This window comes from Psammomys obesus, unplaced genomic scaffold (genome assembly GCF_907164565.1).
Source record: "Psammomys obesus unplaced genomic scaffold, mPsaObe1.curated_primary_1811, whole genome shotgun sequence".
Lineage (NCBI taxonomy): Eukaryota > Metazoa > Chordata > Mammalia > Rodentia > Muridae > Psammomys > Psammomys obesus.
The window spans coordinates 39,543-55,323 of NW_026589979.1; the positions used below are offsets into that span (position 1 = coordinate 39,543).

General features: G+C 45.9%; 1 pseudogene; it reads right to left on the minus strand.

The window, feature by feature from the left end:
- Positions 1–5,754: 5,754 nt before the first annotated feature.
- LOC129675524 (serine/threonine-protein kinase VRK1-like) lies at positions 5,755–7,045 on the minus strand (annotated as a pseudogene).
- Positions 7,046–15,781: the final 8,736 nt, after the last annotated feature.

The following is a 15,781-nucleotide window of genomic DNA, read 5'->3' on the forward strand; positions in this document are numbered from 1 at the left end:
GTTCATGTGTAGGGCAGTCCGAGAGAAGGTCCCGGGGAAGCACTTCCCTCCCCCCTTGAGCTGCAGATGTTGGCTGAGGGTGGGTGGTGGAAGTAGTTGGTCTTATCCTTCTGTGGGCTCCAGCCTTGAGTCTTAGACCAGGTACTCACTTGACAGTTTCTTCCAGAGGCCTCTCTTGATGGCTTGTGTATGGTGGCCTCACCCCGAGACAGTATATCCATGGCACTCTGCAGACTTGCCTGTGGCCACTGAAGTTTCAGCTTCTTACTAGTTCTCCTGTTGTGTTACATAAGGAACACCTTAACAACTTCCTTGAGCCTGAGTCACAGCCTTTCTGGTCTTTGCTCCTATTATACCTAGCATGTCTATGTACCTGAAGGCCCACAAATGCACACACACACACACACACACACACACACACACACACACACACACACTTTTACACACACACAATTGCACCTAGATATATGCACAGTAAGTAATGTACAACTTAAATGGAAATGTAGAGTGTGCTGGCTTAGGTCGACTGCTGATATTGTCACGGTTTGGGAGAGTGTTGGTAGTCAGTGATTGTACACACCTTCAATTACAGCACTTGAGAGGCAGTAGCAGGTGGATCTCTGAGCATAAGCACAACCTAAGGCACAAAGAGAGTTCCAGGGCAGCCATGGCTACACAGAGAAAACTTATCTTGGAAACAAACAAGAAATGAAATGTATATAATGTACAGAGTTAGGTAGAGTGCTAGAGTGCAGAGTCTTATAGAGTGCCCTCCTTCAGTCATGCTGGGGACAACTCAGCATGGAAATACAAGAGTCCTGCTGGGAAGAAGCTAACTCCCTCCAGAACCCCAGACAGGAGGACTCTGTGAAGCATCTCCCACCTGCCCTGCACACTAAGGCTGCCAGAGCTGACAGTTGCCCCTGCCTTGGGGCACAACAGCAGAGCTTCATCCTGTACCTGTCTGTGGTCACCTGGGTGTGGTCATCGCTTGGGCTCATTCTCTGGTGAGTTGTGTCATGTCCAAGTCTTTGTTTGGCAAGTTCCTTGGCACACTCACTGACACTCACTGAACATGTCTACAGCTATAGCACAGGTGCAGTTAACTGTCACTTTGGGACACTGGGCCTCATACACTATCACCCTCCACTCCCCACTAGAGCACACTGAGGTTGAATCAGGACTTCATCCCAGGAATCTGTATGTGTTTGTCCCATCATACACCCCAACTTTCTTGTACACCTGCAATTCCTTCTGAATTTCAGCCCACATTGTAGACAGAGTTCCCTCACACCAACACCACAGCCTTTACCTTGGCAATGAGCTCTGCTATGAGGCAACAGAGGCCTGACCACACCTCTCTCCTGCCTCTTCCTATGTGCCTGAGTGTAGTGTGAGGATAGACCATTCTTTCCCACACTCTGCTGAGCACACAGCACAGTGGGAGGCTGTACCTGTGGTGAGGTCCTCATCTTATTAACACAGCCTGAACATAGATTACTCTCTCATGTAACCATGTGAATATTTGTAGAGGAAGTTATGTGACATCGATGTATTTTCACACATATGGACATGGACCTGCAGCCTTGAGCACACATACAATCTGAAAATATGTCTGTAAGTACAGAATGAGAGGGGAGAGGATTGCCATGGTATTTCCTGTAATGCTGACAGTGATGTTTATTTCAATATTGTATCAGGTATCTGAATAGAAATGAAAAGTTTGCTACTAGCCAGGACTGAAGTATCACAGTTCAGTGCTAGGGGTACTTGGTTTATTTTCCCTGGACAATGTGTGCTGGACAGATGTGGACATGACAACCTCAGTATATTATCCTTCCTCACCTGGGCTAGAGAATTGAGTCACAGTCCAGATACTCCTGTGTGGCATCATTCTGAGGCCTTTCTTCCTCAGAGAGGAATCAAATGATTCCTCTACCTGTGGTCTTTACCAGCCAGTCCCACTGCTATGGAACTTCTGATCCCTACTGTTTCCTGCTCTTCCTATGCTGAGAATCATCCCTTACGATTCAGTTCCCTCACAATTATGTCTCTATTCATTCATGTCCCTCACCATGTTTAGTCTCCCCACCTCACACAGACCCCAGTGAAGAAGGGGCTCACACTGAGAGAGTAACTCACATGATGAATTTCAGGTAGTGTCCATCCTAAGAAAAAGCCCACAGCTATGCAGACACAGGGGCTTGCTGTGAATCTCAGCCCTCCTTGGTGGACTCTGAGTTGTCCTAAGGCTAAGACCACAACTGTTCCTGTGGCAGGGATGTACCCTGTGAGGTCACAGAGACCTCACCTCACTTCATTCTGAGAATCACAAAGGGCATCCAGGCCTCTGCTAACTCCCAGCTTGGTCCAGCCTTGATGTCTACCAGCCTGTTACAAGCATCATCAGAAACAATAGCTAGAAGTGTTTCTCAGAGACACCTCCCAGGAATCATGTATCTCCTGTCAGCCCCACCCCACCCCTATCTTCCCATAGGTACATTGAGAGGAGGAACAGGGTGGACATGCTTCTTACTCAGCTCAAATGTCTGAACCTCACACTCTGCCTCACCATCTCAGATTCTCTGTTGCCATCGTGGTTTATTGCTGCTCCTTAGCCTGCAGGATGCCATCATCTCCCCCTTGTATCTGACTCCAATAGTAACCATATCTTTTTTCCTACCTCACCTCTGTGCACCATTAATCTCAACTTGAGTTAGGCTGTGGGTTATTAGCTATTCCTTACCTGGCATGTCCAGGACCCACAGTATTAGAGGGAAAAGTGTTGGTTGTGGTGGTAGTGGTGGCCATCCTGGACTGTACTCAGATGGAGGGGTATCCAGGACACTCACAACTCAGAGGCCTGGGAAGGTATCCCAGCTCTGAGGTAGGACAGTATTCCAAGGGCATCCTGAGGCACAGGAGCCCAGGAACCTCTCTGAGAGGAGGCCTCCTCAACAGAGACACTGCAGCTCCCAGGAGAGGGTTGCCCCAACCCTTATGAGCTGAGGAGTTTTGGAGCCTGAGTGCTGCTCCTTTTCTGATTCTTTTTTCTTCTCTTCTTCCAACAAGACAGTCACGGCAGCACCTGTCTTAAAAGAAATTCATTGGAGGGATGAGACCAGCAGTGGCTGCCTTTGCTCCTGTGAGAAGGCAGAAAGGGACTGGGCAGACATAGCCTTTATATAGGATTCATTCAGGGGTGGGGTTTTCTAGGGCAGGGCTGTCCAGAGTATGGATTTGTTGGACTTCAAGTCCTGAGCTTGGAAAGGACAAAACTAGGAAAACAAAACAAAACAAAAGACCAGCTGTGGGCTGCATTCGTGGGAAGAGGAGTGGCTAAGGGGAGCATAGAAGATTTTCAGGGCAGTAAACCTGGTGAGCACATGGTACTGGATCTTACCGGAACAGAATTCCTAATTGTCTAAGATAGCACCAGATTGATTTCCAAAGTGGTTGTACAAGTTTACATCCCCACCAACAATGAAGGAGGGTTCCTTTTTCTCCACATCCTCTCCAAAATATGTTCTCACTTGAGTTTGCTGAGACTCATAGCCAAACTTTGGGCAGAGTTCAGGGAATCTTATGAAAGAACAGGAAGATAGGAAGATCTTGAGGGGACTGGAGCTCTACAAAGAGAGCAAAAGATCAAAAAATTCTGGGCACGGGGGTCTTTTCTGAGACTGATAATCCAACCAAGGACCATGAATGGAGATAACATCTGCACAGATGTAGCCAATGGCAGCTCAGTCTCCAAGTGGGTTCCCTAGTGATGGGAATAGGAACTCTCTTTGACATGAACTCAGTGGCTGACTGTTTGATCACCTACCCCTGATGAGGGAGTAGCCTTTCCAGGCCACAGAGGATGACAGTGCAGCCATTCCTGATGAGACTTGATAGGCTAGGGTCAGAAGGAAGGGGAGGAGGACCTCCCCTATCAATGGACTTGGGGATGGGCATGGGAAGAGATGAGGGAGGTGGCTACAGCAGGGATACAAAGTGAATAAACTGTAATTTCTAAAATTATAAATAAATTTAAAAAATAAGAGACTAGAACATGGTTTGCATCTAAAAGTGGAGATTTCTTCTCTTGGTTCAAAGACACTACCTCATTCAACATAATACCACTATCATCTTGAAAGTTAAAGGTATAATATGGAAGATTTATAGACATCAGGCCTGACTTTCCCTGCAAACTGTTTCTTGCGTGTGTTAGTGCACAGGAACTGCTCTGGTCTCCATGCTCATCCGCAGTCTCAGGGAGAGAAGGGTGTCACTCATACTCCAGTTTTCTGCTTAGGCTTTCATTGTAAAAGACATCTGAACTTGGACTGGAAGGCTGGCTCAGTAGTTAAGAGAGCCTTATGACTGTCATAGTTCCAGTTCCAGGGGATCCAGTAACCTCTTCTACTTCTGTAAGCCCCAGGCTTTTTCAAAGGGCACATCCACACATGGAGGCAAAACACTCACAAAGAGAAAATAAAAACAAATGAATAAAAAGAATTATCTGAAGTCAAGCACACGAGTACACAGGGCACGTGAAGGGCTCTTCAGAGAGGAGACCTGGCTCACCCCTCCCAATCCTGAGCCCAGCAGGGCAGCATGCAGAGGCAGAGGGCACCCAGGTTCCACTAAGTGCTGTGGCTTTGCCTAAGTCTTTCCATTGTTTGGCTAGCTGGCTCCATGGGTTCTGTGGAGACAAGGTCTACCAAGATTAGAAAAACCTAAGCCTGGTTCTCCCACACTCTCCCCAGAAGCCAGGGCACCGTGCCCTTTCTGAACTAGAAAGGTTAACACTTGAGGGGCAAGTGTCCCTTTACAACCTGATGGAGGCTATGGACCTTCTCCTTGGAGAACACACATACCCATGTAGCTCTCACAATGCCAAGCAGTTTCAGGAGCCTCTGGACTCCAGATTAAAGACCTCAGCCCTGGGATTTCATGTCTCATCCTGTCCTTATTCCATATAAGTGTGTCTCTCTCCTCCTGGCCTCCTCTTGTTTGTGATAAAGAATGCTGAGGCTGAGCCCCTTTTAGTCCATCCATCCTTTGTTCGCAGGCTTAAATGTACACCTGATTTGTGGAACCTGGCTTCCCTCCCCAGACATTGCCAAGGCTCTGAGCTTGGTTCTTTTTTTTCCTTTTTGTGTCTGCCAGGCTGTGACATTTTACAATGGAGCCCTCAGCTTAGTCATGGCTCTACTTCACTATGGAGTCTCAAGGGGAGGTTGGACTGCTGAAGGGATGGTAAATCATTTTCTCTGTCTATCCCAGGGAGAAAGAATCCTGCTTCCATTAGCCACATGCTGGCCAGCTGATCAGCTCCAGCAGGTGTCACCTGGGACACTGAGGGTAGAGAGGCAGAAGAGCTTAGCACATGGTGCCTGTGGGTCTAGGCAGTGGTAGACCCCAGTGGAGAAGTTGTGTGTGTCCCTAAATGAGCAGGGGTACAAGTAGGTGTGTGGGTCTTGGCCACTGCTGATCAAGGACTCATATCTCCACATAACAGCAGGTAATTTGGAAGCCCACAAATGTTTCCCTCCTTTGCTAGAATGAACTGCTGGTTAGGAAAAAAGAGCGCTCTTCCCTACCTGGGCTTGGTAGGAACCTGTGGATTCCTGACCTGGGTTCTTACTGTCTGTTTCCCCCATGCAGTTTGGCTTATTGATTCTTTTTTTTTTTAACACAAAATATTCATTTTAATAAAGTTTGTTTAAAAAATGTTGCCATTCAGTTATTACTATGACCCACAAGATTCAAATGAAAATAAAACATAAAATAGAAAAGGAGAGAAGAAAATCAAATGACTAGGCAGAAAAGTTGGTTTCTGGAACCTCATTTACTTCTGGGCTTTCTTTCTGGTTCTTGAACGAGTCTGTACAGCCTCTTCCACCCGTGAGTCTGACCACTCCATGTCTTCCAAACTACACGCCGTGCTTTCCTCTTCTTCTTTCTTCTGCTTCTTTGAGGATGGTATTGTCTTCACACTTCCGTTCTCCGCAGCACTAAAATCCAGTTTGCCATCATCTTTACTTCCTATAGCTTTTAGTCCTTGCAAAAGAATGTCACGTAAATTTTGATAGAGAGGTTTTTCAGCATAGTCCAGTAATTTTACAGTTTCCATGTACTTAGCAATTTCACCTGGCTTGTATTTCTCAGGAAAGCATTTCTCCATCAAAGCAGAGACATTGCCTCTGTATCTAATTTTGGAATCTCTAACGTAGTTAGGATCTTTCAAGTTATCCTCCCAAGGAAGACAGCCACTGAGCCACTGGATCATCAATAACAAAGTATTTCCAAATCGCCACGCCGTGAGGGGGCCACACCATTGTGCGCATCGATGCTGGTGAACTCCAATGTGCCATCGTGGCACCTTTTGGGATCTTCTTTGTACTCTTTATGAACTCCATCTGGGCAGTATCAATAAGCAAGCCCATAATCCACCAAATACACCTGGTCAGGGTTCTTGTGGCTCAGAAGAAGGTTGGGGGCCTTGATGTCCCCGTGCAGGTACTCATGCTCATGGATGTATTCCAGGATATCCAGAATTCTTAAGCTTAGCTGCAAGACAGTTTTCCAAGAAAACCTTTTCACATTTGCTTCATAGGTTTTTCTGAAGGCCGCTCCCAAAGCGGTCCATTATCATAAACCTGTAACTTTTTCCATTTTAATCATGTAGACCAGATCCCCAATACTTAGGAACACCAAGGTACTTCAATTTGTGTGTACAAATCCATTTCTGAATTTGCTCTTGTTTAGCAGCCCACTGGTAGAACTTTATTTCACTGAAAAGAGGTCCATTGTTCCTGGGTTCCACTTTCACAACAAAGGGCGCATCACTGCCAACCGTTTTGGAAGAATTTGTGTCCGCCAGATATATGCAGCCAAAGCCACCTTGGCCAATAGGCAACCCTAGCTTCCATTCCTTTTTAGACATGTCGGTTATGATCTCCCCAGCAGCAAACTGCTCTGCAAGGTGCCTCTTTGTAGGTCCCTGTGGTCCAGCCTGAGCTGCTTTTGCACGTGGCATTTTCACTAGAATGGCCAACTTGCAGTCCACAACGCAATACGAACTTCCCGCCACTTCCCTCAAAACGCCAGCTTATTGATTCTTACTGCACCCCAATGCCTTAATTTGGGGTCACTGAGTACTCAAAGAGATCTGAGAAAGGGGAGGCGCTCCCCATCCCCAGGAGCCTCCATGCTCCTCCTTTTTTTGGCTAACTTACTGAAGCCCTTACCATGGCCCTCAGGTAATTGCCCAGCTTGTCTCTTCCCTGCTGTAACTGGACCATGCCTTCCCCTGTACTACTCTGAAAAGTTCTTTCCCACCCTCAACCCTCCCTTATCACCAGGGCTAGGCTCGCTGCCCAGGCACCTTTGTAGGAGTACTCAAGTTAACACATGGTGTCATTTCTCCTTCATCCCCTATTGAGTCCAGCACAGGGCTGGGATCCCCGCTCTCAAGAAGACAGTTGTCAACAGGCTGATGAAACAAATGCTGGAGGTTGTGTGTGTGTGTGTGTGGGGGGTAGGAGATTGTGTGCAAGGGGAGAGTACACATGGTTAGCTAGGTTGAGTTAGGTTGTGGGCTGACTCCTTGGATCCATAATGGACACTCAGGCCCTTGGTCCTTGCATATTGGAGTTGGTAGAAGCAGGGGGAACATCCTACCAGACACAACACACATATCATGGCTACACAGGAGTGCACATGAGTGGACGTCCAGGTTGGATGTTCCTGGGGGACACCTAACATCAAAAAAAAATGTGACTCAAATAAAATGTTCTCTTCAACAGTTCCTATTTGGAGAATTCCTTAGGGGACAAGGCTGTGGGAGGGTACTGGCTTATATCTCAGCCTGTATCTTAGCCTCCATCACTTCTGGGGAGTGTTTTATTCAATTTCCCATGAACTTGGTTTTCATTATTTTGTTCTTTCCTGTTTTTTTTCCAAGACATAGTTTCCCTGTGTAAGAACTCTGGACTTTCTTTGTAGAGCAGGCTGGCCTCAAACTCACATAGATCTACCTGCATCCCTAGTGTTGGGATTAAAGGCCCTGCACAGCTACATGTACTTGTTTTTAAAGTGGAATAGTAGCCAAAGAGTACAGGAAGCAGATCACAAGCTACAGCAGAGTTACCTCAGGCCTCCTTGTCCAGATAGTCATTGCTGTTTGGGTCTAGCAAACAGATCACAGCTTCTGCCCAAACTGGACAGCACCTGCTCAGAAGCTTTGAGGTGATTCTCACTGGCATCCAAGGGTGGGGTGTTATACTGTTTTATTTTGGTTTCTTATGTTTCTTCCTCCCTTCACCCCAATCTCTTCCAACATCCCAACATCAGGTAGAAGAGAAGGAACAATAATGGGGAGAAGGGGTGGATTTCTCTTTAGTTATTTCCTGCCAGTTAGGGTCATTGGGTTCCTTAGGGCATTCCAATCTTCTTTTCAGGATCTCTTCAACTTATCTCATCCAACTGCATCCACAGCAACCAGGAGCAGCAGGGGGCGCACCAGCAGCCTTCTTTCTCTGAGCTCTCTTCTCTGCGTCCTGGCATTTATTCCATCTCCAGAGTCTTCAGATTTAAACTGTATGCAGCTGAGAAACAGCCCTCTCAGCCTGCACCTGACAAATACTTTGCTGCTGTGGACAGCCTGAAGGAGTCCCATATCCCACTCCTGGGATCCAATAAAAACTTGTTTACAGCCACAACAGTGGGCACCAAGTAGATTTGATTCAGGGATTGGCCTCCAAGGTGGACCATCCCCAATGGAAAACTGGGCCAGTCATATCTCTTTTGACTGTAACCCTCACAGAGCCTGCCCTCTCTCCTCACAGAGATGTGGTGAGAATGAACCAGTCATACATAATTGATTCAAATTCAGAGCACAGCCTCATCTACATCCTTGCCCTAGGGTGCAGCCTGTCACTGGCCACATCTCTAGTGCAAGTGCTTGACAGCACCTTGATGTCAGGTGGTAACACCTACAGACACACCAAAGCCCCATCAGGCCTCATTAGCATGTAGGGTATGGACCCAACCCTCCTGTCATTAGCCAAGGAGAGGGAAGTCACTCTGGGCTATTGTCTTTGGTGCTTGGCACTAGGGTGAGGGGTGAGGAGTGCACTAGGCAGGGTTGGTGTCTTCTTTTCACATTGCTAAACTTGAAGGTGACAGCAGGGCCCCTCCTCCTTTTCCTCTGTTTCCACAGCTGCCATGTCAGAAGCAGCAGCTGTAGCCCAGCCTCTGTTGACCCAGTTCAGTTTTTGTTTGTGAGATTCACTGCGGTTTCAGGCCTGGTTCAGCCTGAGCTCTGGCCTGGGGAGGGCATTATGGATGACTGGATGACAACCCTTCACTGAGCCCTACCTGTCAGCCACAGTGTGAGGTTGGGAGCAGAAAGTCACGGTTGCTTGGATGGTGGTAAATCCGAGGAGGTGAGCATGTTGTGTCCAGTTCTCAACCCCCAAACACCAGGAATAGACTCCACTGAAAATACATGAGGATTTTTAATTGTATATGTGTTTGAACATGGGACAAAAACCCCTGTGGAAACAGGTTAGAAATGTGGCACCACGAACAAAAGGAACAAGATTTTTATAGGGCAAAAACTACAAGCAGGGACTTACATGCTTCAGCATTACATGATTGGTAAGGAAAATTGACATTTGAAATGATTGGTCCACTAAGGCTGCAAGACCACAAACAGTTCTGGCTTGGTTTTATAGCCTGGTTTCCTAGCATCTGTATAATTAGTGGGTAGGGGAAAATGCATTAAATCTAGTTGTTTTTGTTTACCCAGGTGGCTGGAACTTTAAACTTTAAAACAATACCCATTGAATCTTAATTCTCTGGTCTCTCATTCTCCCCTCCAAATGATCATTTGAAGACCCAATCTTCCATCTTCCAGATATGACCCCTGAAGTCCTTCATATTTAGCTTTCCACAATGGGATCTCAGTACCATTACTGCCTTGCTCCCAAACATTACTTTATTAAAGCCTTCAAGTGATTTAAAATACAAGGCCCAAAGATAAAAATCAAAATGAGTAGGGGATACCTTCAGGGTGGATATAGAGGAAGGAAGTCAAGGAGAACTATTATGCCAGGATATAAACCATCCTCTGGAATCTTTTCTCTCTAGTGTCTCTAAAGGCTGCAATACTAGTTCCTGCTCCAGCTAAGCAGGTTCCCAAGATAATAGCTAAGGCCAGGGAGCCCCTTTTGACTTAGCATTTCAGCCTGTTAGGTGGGATTTTGGACTGAAGACTCTTCTTCTGAAGTTGCTTCAGTGCTGACAATAGGATGGCCATCAGGGGCTAGGACAGCTGAAATGCCAGTCAAAGGCTAGGCAATGGAGCAGTCCTCAGAAGCATCTGGTTAGTTGATCCATATGAAAAGACATGGAGCCATCACATTGACTGGACTGGTTTACCTCAGCCTCCAGCAAGTTCAGATTTCAGCTGGCAGTCAGTAGCTGGTATAGAGTCAAGAAGGTAAAAATCTGCTGGGACAAAGTCAGATTAGAGTCAGAAGTTAAATTTTTTTCCTATTAAATGGGAAAAGTGAGGAATCCCAAGTCCAGGGGGAAGACTCATCTGGGGTCCATTGAGCTATGCCAGATCCAGGTCTCATGACTTTTTGATTTCCTGAAACTCATATAAATTTTTAGTTTACAAGAGAAATATTTTTTTAAAAAAATCTCAGAAAAGTAACATATCAGCAAATCTAATATAACTACATTCTGAGAGTAACAGGAAAAACTGCATCCAACAGAATGAGTATCATTTCTTCTTAGCTCTTTGTTTGTTACCTTTATAAACAAAGTGTGTCTAAGGTCTGAAACTAACTTTTTCTGTGGACACAGACGTTGGTAATCAGCCACCAATGGAGCTCAGCCACTTTCTGTACACTCAGCATCTACTTTTAGCCCCCACCTCCACATCACACTGGAAACTTAGGCAGAAATGCATTAAGGGCTTTGGTGCTAAACCCTGGACCCTTCGACTTTCCTTAACAAAGCAACCAGAAGGAATAGGTTTAAGACATTCCTAAATGCTATGTCAAAGTCCACCTCTGAAATAGCAGATATTAAAAATACCATAGTAAACGCTATGGCTTTTGGGTCAGATATACACATTAGACAGATATTTTTAACATGATGAGATGCACCTTTAAGCCTATCTCAGAAGACAACCAAAGGAAATTAAAAGCTAAAACATATGACTGGATAATAAGTTCCAACAACTTATCAAATCTGTTGTTCAATGTTCAAAACTCTGAACTTCTGAAATCTTACAGCAACACAAGCACAACCATAGCAGACAGGAGGGAGAAATCTGAAATATTTCCCATTTTTAAAATGCCTTAAATCAATTTTCTATATCATTATAACTCACATTCACATACCTTAAGACACCTACTTAGGCCTTCCAATCTTTCTTGCATTTACCAACTTGGAACCATTTTTCCAGACCGTCAAACAACACTCTCTAGATTCTCACAACCTAAAATGCTATATCCTCAGACCCTACATAAATTTGATATCTTTCTATCCAGCTATTCACCATAAGACACAGACAACTAACATGAAGCCTATGAGCAAGGCAAACCTGTTTGCCTTTCTAAATAAAGGATCTAGTACCTCTACTAGTTCTAGCTAGCTAACGAACTGACCAATGAATGAACAGTGGATCTAATTTTCTGTTCTTTAGCTGCAAAGCTACCATTAGCTTAGCTTAGCTTAGCAGTCAATGTGATCAGAGACCTGAGAAGGATAAATTATAAACTAAATAAATGTACCAATCAAAATGACAGAGATGACTAATTAGTCCATCACCTAGGCAGTGTCCCTGGTTCCTGTGGTCTCATGGCACCAAAAGCAGAGGCAGTCCAGCCATCAGGGACAGAGAATGAGAGACTATTTCAGTAGAGAACAAGATTGACCTCACCTCATCCTCAGCAAAGTGAAACAATGACTCTTCAGGTGTCCACAGCTTTGTCCACAGTTTAGGCTGGGCCTTAGAAGTGGAACAGTTGGGGCAATCTTGCCCAGTGGTTGGCATACCACAATTCAGAGTGATAGTCATCTGTCCTTGTGCCCAAATCTTCTCAGAGACCCTGGGTAGCAATTTTTCACTTTGATCTTCCTGCTGCTTGTCATCGCCTGGCTGACCAAAGCAGGACAGCTCCTATTTTTTGCTGTGGGGCCTCGAGATGAAAGGCCCCTCTGCCTGTTTAATGGTGGCAAGAGGTGACCTTCTGAATCCCATTTAGATATACACTCATTACTCCAATGCTTTCCCTTCTTACAATGCCTACAAATTCCAGCCAATCTGGCCATGGAACGTTGTAGCCAGAAGCAGCTTCTTTGCTAGGAGTGAAATAACTGTATTTTTCTGAGTTAAGAAAATTTTGTCATTTTGAGCTTTGAAGCTTCTAGCCTAATAATTTCATTAGAAATTATTAAATGAGTTGGTTCTTTTACCAGGCTCCTCAACCAAATGCCATGCTCTTCATGCTGCAACATAACATTGTTCAATCACTACCTCATCAGATGTGATTTGTTCTCACAAGTCAGCATAATGCCCTTCACCAAGCTGTTGATCTTTGCCAACATTTATCCCCTTTGTTATATTTTGTTGTTATATTTTCATGGCATCATTCTCTCACCACAATAATGATTTTAATTGCTGACCAGCTTCTAACACAGCTGACAACAACCCTTTCCAGTCTTGGGGAATAAGTTTATATTTCATACTCTCGTTATTTAACATTTGTTTAACCAAATTTGAATGCATTCCATACCATATGATAGACTTTTTAAATTGCTTTCGATCTAGCATTTCTACTGGCCTCCAGGTCATCTCATTGTCACCTCACCACCATCGTTAGCAGGCATATGTTGCCCAAAGCCTGGGAAAGCTCATGATTCCTGTGCAGTCACAGGACTTCCACTGGTGGAGCCCTTGGCTCCAGAGCTGTTTTGGCCAGCTGGGCTTCCTGTTCTTACCGGACTCTTGCCCCCTTGCAGGTACTCTGAACACCTGGCTCATGGAGCAGGGCAGAGCAGCAAGAGAGGGTAAAATCCCTTTTTTCAATAGCGCTTTTTGCTTTCCAAGAGCTTCAATCTCTACCCATAAACTTTCCCCTTGAACAACCAGCTCTGTAATCCTTTCCATAACAAGAATTGAGTGACGCCTCTAGTCTTCCTATCTCATCTCTCATTCTTTAAATCTTAAAAAAAAAAAAAAAAAAACAGAATATAGGAAGAAAACTAAGCAGCAACAGAAAATTCTGTCTGGGACATTTTAGGAAAGAACTACGCAGCAGCCACTGCTATAAACCTTTTAGTGACATCTTGAAACCTCACATTCACTCTTTCAGAACTTGCCATCTCCTGTTTACAGCTCCACAACCAAGTTCCCCATCATTGTTAAGCCATGTCTGGGTGTCACTTATTAGCCCTGTTTATCTTAAACCATGTCGGTCACCACCTGTGGCAGAATGCCACCTGCAGCAGTTTTAAAAACTCTCCTTTATGTGGGGTGCTTAGACTTCTACCTCCCTTCCACTAACTCCCCCAAAGAGAGAAAAAAGGTGAGTAGGGAGAGGGGGTCCAGACCCCAATACTTCTCCCTGATAGAGTCAAGGGGTACTTTTAGGGCTCTATAGAAATCTTAGGGCTCTATAGAAACCTGCAGACACAGCTAGCAGTATCCTCCATGCTGCTGTACCCCGAAGCATTTCTCTCAGTCTGTCTGCTCCAAACTGCAACACCGTCTCTGGTCTCTTGTCTCACCAAATGGCTACAAGCCACATGCCAATACTAAATATCACACTGTCTCTTTTTTGACCTCATTTATACTCAGAGTCCTATATCACACTCCTGTCTGTGCCCCACATGGAAGGCTATTAGCAACTGGCAAAGATGATGCCCAACACATGACAATTAAAAGGTATGGACAACTATAGCCCAACTGAAATCTCACACTTCAGATTAAAACAAAAGCATAGTAACATAACATACAAAGACACCAAAACTTCCATTACATCTACTGTTGCTCTTTCTTTTTTATCAAAACCTGGGGCCAAGGAGGAAAGGATGTATGCCTTGGACTATACCTAACCATGAATAGGCCTGTGCCCAAAGAAGAAGAGTTTTGGCAAGGGTCTATCCCTAACCCTGAAGTGGCCTAACCCCAACACTGAGGAGGCCTGGGACCAAAGAAGAAGTGGTGAGGCCTTGGGCCAATCCCTAACCCTGAAGAAACCTGGACCTATGGAAGAAGAGATGTGGGCCTAGGCCAATCCCTAAACCTGGAGAGGCCTGGGCCCAAAGAAGAAGAGGTGTGGAACTGAGCCAATCCCTAACTAGGTTGAGACCTGGGCCCAGAGAAGGGACGGGGGCCTGGACATATCTCTAATTCTGAAGAAATAAGTGCCCAAATTAGATATATATGCCTGGGCCCAAAGATTAAGAGGTGTGGATCTGGGCCAATCCGTAATCCTGAAGAGTTATGGGCTCAATGAACAAGATATATGTGCCTGGACCTATCCCTAACACTGTATAGGCCTAGGCCCAAAGAAGAAGTGTGGGCCTGGGCCCATCACTAACCCTGAAGAGTCCTGGGCACAAAAAACCAATAGTGAACTTGGCCTGTCCCTCAACCTGAATGGGCCCAGACATAAAGAAGAAGTTATGTGGGCCTGGGCCTCCGCAATAAGAAATGTGGCCCCTGGCCTATCCCTAAACCTGAAGAAGCCTGTGCTCAAAGAAGACGAGGTTTGGCAAGGGCCTATCCCTAACCCTGAAGTGGCCTATCCCTAACACTGAGGAAGCCTGGGGCCAAAGAAGAAGAGGTAAGGCCTTAAGCCAGTCCCTAACCCTGAAGAGACCCGCACCTAAGGAAGAAGAGATGTGTGCCTGGACCATTCCCTAAACCTGAAGAGGCCTGGGCCCAAAGAAGAAGAGGTATGGAACTGAGCCATTCCCTAACTATGTTGAGACCTGGGCCCAGGGAAGGGATGGGGGCATGGGCATGTCCCTAAACTTGAAGAAATCTGTGTTTAAAAGAGAGATATATGCCTGGGCCTATCCTATTTCTGAAAAGAGCTGGGCCCAAGGAAGTAGAGATATGGTATTGGGCCTGCCCCTAACTGAAAAGTGGCCTGGGACCAAAGATTAAGAGATGTGGGTCTGGGCCAATCCCTAACCCTGAAGAGTCATGGGCCCAAGGAAGAAGATATGTGTGCCTGGGCCTATCCATAACACTGTATAGGCCTGGGCCTGAAGAAGAATTGTGGGCCTGGGCCTATCACTAACCCTGAAGAGGCCTGGGCCCAAAAAAAGAAGAGGTTTGGGCCTGGGCCTATCCTTAACCACAAAGTGGCCTGGGCCAAAGATGAAGAGGGATGGTGCTGGGCCAATCTCTAACACTGAAGAAGCCTGGGCCCAAAGAAGAAGTGTGGGCTTGGGTCAATCCTTAACCCTGAAGAGACCTGGTCCCTAGAAAAAGGAGATGTGTGCCTTGCCCTACCCCTAACCCTAAAGATACCTGGAACCAAATAAGAATATGTGTGGGCCTGGGCCTATCCCTAATCCTAAAGGGATAGGCCTGAGGCCAAAGCAGAGATGAGGGTCTGGGCCAGTTCCAGACCCTGAATTGGCCTGGGCCCAAAGAAGAAGAGTTGTTTGCCTTGACCAATCAATAACCCTGAAGAACCCTAGGCCCAAAGAAGAAGAGATGTGGACCTGGGCCTATTTCTTACCCTGAACA